Source organism: Vigna radiata, unplaced genomic scaffold (assembly GCF_000741045.1).
Source record: "Vigna radiata var. radiata cultivar VC1973A unplaced genomic scaffold, Vradiata_ver6 scaffold_427, whole genome shotgun sequence".
Classification (NCBI taxonomy): domain Eukaryota; kingdom Viridiplantae; phylum Streptophyta; class Magnoliopsida; order Fabales; family Fabaceae; genus Vigna; species Vigna radiata.
In genome coordinates, this window is record NW_014542175.1 from 16,749 (window position 1) to 23,007 (window position 6,259).

Sequence of the window (6,259 nt, forward strand, 5' to 3'; positions counted from 1 at the left end):
GGACCACTTTGAACAGTTTTTGCAAAAGGTAGGACTTAAGTGAACTTTTGAAAAAAAGGAGAGACCACTTTGAACAGTTTTTGCAAAAGGTAGGACTTAAGTGAACTTTTGAAAAAAGGAGGGACCACTTTGAACAGACCCTCCCAAAGGAGGGACCAAAATAGGTATTAAACCTTAGAAAAAAAGGTGTGGTGTCACGACTGTCCAACTGCCAAGTAAAGAAAAAGAAAAGAAAAGAGCACATGCATTTAAGGAACAGCAGTCACCCAAGGAATTTATTCTCTCGTTATTTTTTAATCCACACGGCAGGCGCATATGTTGGTTCACGAAACAAGAGCTCATGGCCCACACATTAGAAGCACCAGCCCATATTGAAGGAGATGTCTAGCATGGCACATGGACAACACGCTGCATTTTTGAAGGCACATAGTTACTGACTTAAGGAGCGTTGCATCTAGCGGGGCCCAGGAAGCAATGAAGGAATATTGAGAAAGAGCACACGCAACCCTTGGTGAGGAGGTATATATATATATATATATTTCATTTGGAATGAGAAAAAAAGAGAGGAGCCGCCAATGGAGGGCTACGGCTGAAGATTGCATTCACTAGCTCCTCCTTTTTCACTTTTGGAAGCACACTGGCAGCATCACAGACGTCTTGCAATTGAAGCTCCAAGAAGTTTTTTTTTGTTTCATATTATATTTAAAGGCTTTAACCGAGAATGGTGATTGTGTTCTAGTTGTTGGGAAGCATTAACGTTGAAGTCCATGCTAAATGAAAACTGTTTTAGTGATTCATCACTCATGTGTTTCAATGCTCATCATTACCTTTCATTAAATCTAATCTATTTACTATTCACGTGTCCCTTTTATTTGTATCTTTTTTTGTGATAAACTTTATTCATTAGCTTTAGGAAACAATTTCTCATCTCAATCTTTAATGCACATTCTGAGTTACATTTTCCAATCTTTCATTTTCTCATATTCATTAGCTTTATTATTTACATATTCTGAATTACGTTTTCCAATGCTAATTGCCACCTTTATGCAAATTGGATTAATCTTGCTATTGTCCACATGTGTCTTTAACACTTTTGCCGTGATGAATTTGTGGGATAGATAACTATGAGTATTAATCTCTTTAACTTTAAGTATTGCATTTTAATAATTTTAATTGTGTTTGGATATTTATTTTTTGCAGTGTTCAGTTTCATCTTTTCTTTTATTTTACTGTTGTCTATTTTGTTCAATTTTTTGTTTTCATTCACTATGTTGTCTGTTCTGTTCGATTGTCTTAATTTAGTTGTGATGTTAGCTTAGGTTAGTTGGTTGGTCGTTAACAAAATTACATTGTTTCTTTGAGATTTATTGGACTGTACTTGTGTTTATTTTGCTCTGCCTGACATTCTATGAATTCTGACTGTGTTCTTACAATGGGCATACGCTTAGTTGCCCAATTGGTGATTGTATCTTTGCTTAGTTGATCGATTTGTATAGAACACATCAAATGGAATAGATGTATTGTATTCGCTTAGTTTGCAATTCTGAAGACCGAATTAGCCTTCGCTTAGTTGGGTGATTCGTGTCGGATTTGGATTAGAGTAATGTGTACTTGTCTTTAATCTGGGATAGGAAGCATAGTAATTGAGTTAATGACCAACCGTTTTATTTTGTATTTGATTCCGTTTTGCATTTCTATTTTTCCATTTTTGTTTGCATCTGTGGTTAAATTATATTCATCTGCATTCACAAACCTTTCACAACCCCCCCCCACTTCGTGTTAAATCTAATTCTCGAACCACATTTGGTCCTTGAGAGACGACCTAGGAGTCACTTCCTAGTACTATATTGCATTCTTTATGCACATTAAATTTGCATGGGGTGCGACACCCATCAAAATTTTGGCGCCGTTGTCGGGGACCAATGGTTCGGTTTTAGGTCTTTTGTTGTGTTAGTGTGTGTTGTTTTTTGTCTTGTGTTGTGAGTGTGTTGTTCTGTTTTGTGTGTGGTGTCAGGTGTTGTTGCATTTAGGTAGCTTTAGTTGAATATTTTTACTGCATTCTTCTTTTCCCCCTTTCTCCCTTTCTACATGTCTACCTATTTTGGCTATGTGAGTAATTCTTATTCTGCCTGTGTCTATGATTCTCCTCCTGCTTGTTACTCTGATTATGGTTCTCCTGCTGAATTTTATGATGAGAACAATATGACTCATCCTCCGACTCATGAGAGTGCTCTTTGGGAGCCAGTTACACATAGTGAGGATGATGCTCATTGCGTTCTCACCTCTCGACTAATACATTTGCTACCTAAGTTTCATGGTTTTGTAGGTGAATGCCCATATGATCATTTGGAGAGGTTCCAACTCATTTGCTCTGTAATGAAACCTCCACATGTCCCGGATGATCACATTTTCCTAAAGGCTTTCCTACATTCAGTAGAAGAAGCAGCATGGGAGTGGCTTATTCGTCTTCCACCAGAATTCAGGGCTAATTGGGAAGATCTTAAGCATTTGTTTTTGGACAGTTTCTCCCCTACTCAGCATCATTTTGATTCATATAGCAACAATCCAGGGTGGAATGATCCTAACCTGGGATGGTATGGTACTTCACAGCTTCGATATCAAGAACCACCATTCCAGAATGCTTGTATGCCTCCACCAGTCCAGGACCTACAACAACTGCATTTGTATGAGCCTGCCCAAGCAATTCCTCATCCTTCCACTACTTTTGAGCCTACATTGGAGGAGTTATTGAGGTAGATTGCCATGCAGAACATTGAGTTCATGCAAGAGACCAGGGCATCCATTCAAAGCTTGAATGATCAGATAAGGCAGATGGCTATTCAGCTTGCTCAGGAACAGTCTCAACATTTTAAGGATTTATCATTTCAGACTGTTCAGCTTCCTACATTGAAGGAGTTACTGAGGCAGATGGCCATGCAAAACATTGAGTTCATGCAAGAGACCAGAGCGTCAATTCAGACTTTGAGCAATCAATTGGGGCAGATGGCCACTCAGTTCATTCAGGAGCAGTCTCAAGATTCAGAGTTATATTCTCAGACTGTTCAGAATCTGGAAAATGATGTCAGTGTCGTCGACCTAGGAGATGGGAACCAGAGACTTGTGCTCACTATGCCACCTACTTTCCCACCTTCCTATGACCCTACTCTTGCACCTGAGGAGATATATCCTGATGAAAATTTTGAGGACCAGGCAGATATGAGCAGATACTCTAAGCTTGGTGAACTTTATTCGTCTTCTACGACTGAAGGAGATTTATTGATGAACCCTCCCTTCCTTGATCCAGTTGTGGAAGACATCTCTCTTCTAGATTAGATTTGGCGGATGAAGCAGTTTCCCAGAAGCAATTACTTCTTAAACCCAATGATGGAAAACACTTCTCTGCTAGTTCAAAATTTTCAAATGCCGCCCTAACTCAGGGGAGTCTTCTTTTTCCTTTCTCCCCCTTTCCCTACTTATTTTGCACTTGTCCATGATATGTTGACTATTCTGATTTCTGATCTTATGCTTCTGAAACATTGAGGACATTGTGTAGCTTAAGTGTGGTCTATTGGGGGAGATTCTGATTTTTCGTTATTAGTTTATGTTTTCTGCGTTAAATTTTTGTTTTCTAGGTAGTTTTTGTTTTGTCTTGTGTACAGTTTTACCTGTTTGTCTTGATTTCTGGACTTTGTTTAGGTTGTAGACTTGTCTTTCACTTCATTGATACTCTGGTTTGTTGGAAATCCTTGCTTTTCTTTGCTTGGGAAGATGATTATGATGTTTGAGAGGGTGGTTGATTGTGAGAGAAATACTCTATGTGAGATTTGAGCCACTTGATGTTCTTTCTTGTGTGTGATATGTCTCTTGATTGCTTGCACATATGCCTTGGCTTAACTCTTGTTGATGATTCTTGACTGATATGCATGTTTGGAAGTGATAAAGGCAGATTTGTTGTTGAGCTTCTCTAGCCAAATGAGCCTACCCTGTTTTGATCCTTTGATAGCCCCTTTGAGCCTATGCTTTCCCCAATTCTTTGTTTTGAAGCTGATACACTAGCCTTAAGTGAAAAAAAACCTTGATTACCTTAACCTTAGGGAATTTGGAGCTTTGGAATTGTTTTTGGGAATAAGTGCGGTCTCTTGGGAGATTCAGATGAATTGGCTAGTTGGTTCCTCGTCTTGCTTTTGTTTTATGAATATGATATGTATCCTGTCTCTTACAGTTGTGTTCTAAATAGAGAATAGAGAGAAAAGAAAAGAGACAAGATGAGAAAATAAAAAAAAAAAAAGAGAAAAAATATATAGAAAAATGAGAAAAAAAATTAAAAAAAATTGTGTGAATAATGAAGTCAAGAAGAGGATTGAATTAGAGGGTTTGGGAGTTATTTGACTGTGTTTACACTTATTCCCCATTACTCCTCTATTTCTTTTGGTTTATAGATTCTCATCCATATTTTATCCTCCCTTGTCCTTGGCCCCATTTCACCCATAAAAGACCTTTCGATGTGAACATGCATATGTTTTGAGTGTTGATATTAGAGGCTTGTCAAGTCTGATTGTGTTTTCTTTCTTGAGTGCATTGAGTTGAGACTGTTTACCCTAGACACTTGAGAGAAACGCTGATAGTGTGCATCTGTGAGGTTATGTTATTTTTCATTCACCTCTTAAGTTAACTGATCATTTTTCCATGTCTTGAATTGCTTGGATAACTTCATGAGTATCTGCTTTCTCTGATTCCGTGTTAGATACTGTCTACTCCTTTTCTTTGTCCAGATTTCTTGAAGATTGTGTAATTCTGTTTCTTTCCTTCTTAGTCTTTGTTTTTCCATGTGTTGAGTCTGTGTCACTTCCCCGATGTCCTCTGATTTGTTCCCTGATTAGCGTCTTGATTTTTCCCAGGAGTGCAAAAGACTAAGTGTGGTCTATTTTGATGAGTCAATATTTTATTAACTGCACTTAGTTTATTGTGCTAGAATTAATCAGGAAATTGTGCTTGAATGTTCAGTATTTCCCCATTTTTCCAAATTGTGCTTAATTTGATCAAAAATTCTAATTTTAGTTAATTTGAATTGTCTGAGACTAATTATTTACATTATTAATTGTAGGGAAATTGTTGGATAATATTTTGAGACTTAAAGAGAAATGCCACAACAATTTGATTCTAAGCCTAAATGAGTAAGGAGGTGTGAATTTCATTTTTGGAGGTGCACACGGAGATGGCTTGTAATGAATTGGGCTTTTCAAGTATGAAGAGTTTTTAATTTAGAAGTGTGCTGCCACACAGTCTTGGGAGGAAAGCCCAACAGCGTTGGAGGAAATAAAAAATCAGCTTGCAGAATACACACGTCCATGAGCACGTGGTGGCAGCAGAATATTAGAAAAAAAAGGTGTGGTGTCACGGCTGTCCAACTGCCAAGTAAAGAAAAAAAAAAGAAAAGAGCACATGCATTTAAGGAACAATAGTCACCCAAGGAATTTATTCTCTCGTTATTTTTGAATCCACACGGTAGGCGCATATGTTGGTTCACAAAACAAGAGCTCACGGCCCACACATTAGAAGCACCAGCCCACATTGAAGGAGATGTCAAGCATGGCACATGGACAACACGCTGCATTTTTTAAGGCACATAGTTATTGACTTAAGGAGCGTTGCATCTTGCGGGGCCTATTAACGGATTGGCAAGTGTACCAAATCGTACAAGTAATATAAATGGTAAGACCAAGTATCGTTTTCCCAAGAGACTCGTATAGCTTCCTCATTCGCGTGAATTAAAATAATAAGACTTGAGAAATTAAAATTTATAAATTGGGTTTGAGAGCAAAAATATTAACATGCAAAATAAATGTTGATTCAATTGACAAGTGAAAACAATGGATGGATGGATGTTGTTGGGTACTAACAATTTCATCTATTCCACTCTCTCTTACATACTACCCTTGATTATTAGATTGATTCAATTGTTTTGCGACTTTCTTAGCCTCCCCTTAACCTGATCCCTCGGCGAAAAAGGCCTAATATTAACTACTGGCTTGCTATCCCTAGCCTCCCCCAGTAATTAATACCGCATTATAAACAGAAGTTAGCGCAATTGATCGTCCTACCCCTATCCCTAGGTGGTATTGCAAAATCAACAGATTACTCACCAGTTCATGTCATTATTGCACGTCCCCATGTCAATAACGACAAACAACAATATACCGAATGAGTTAAACAGTAAAAGCCTTAAGCATAGATGATAACCCAACAATAATCAATCAAA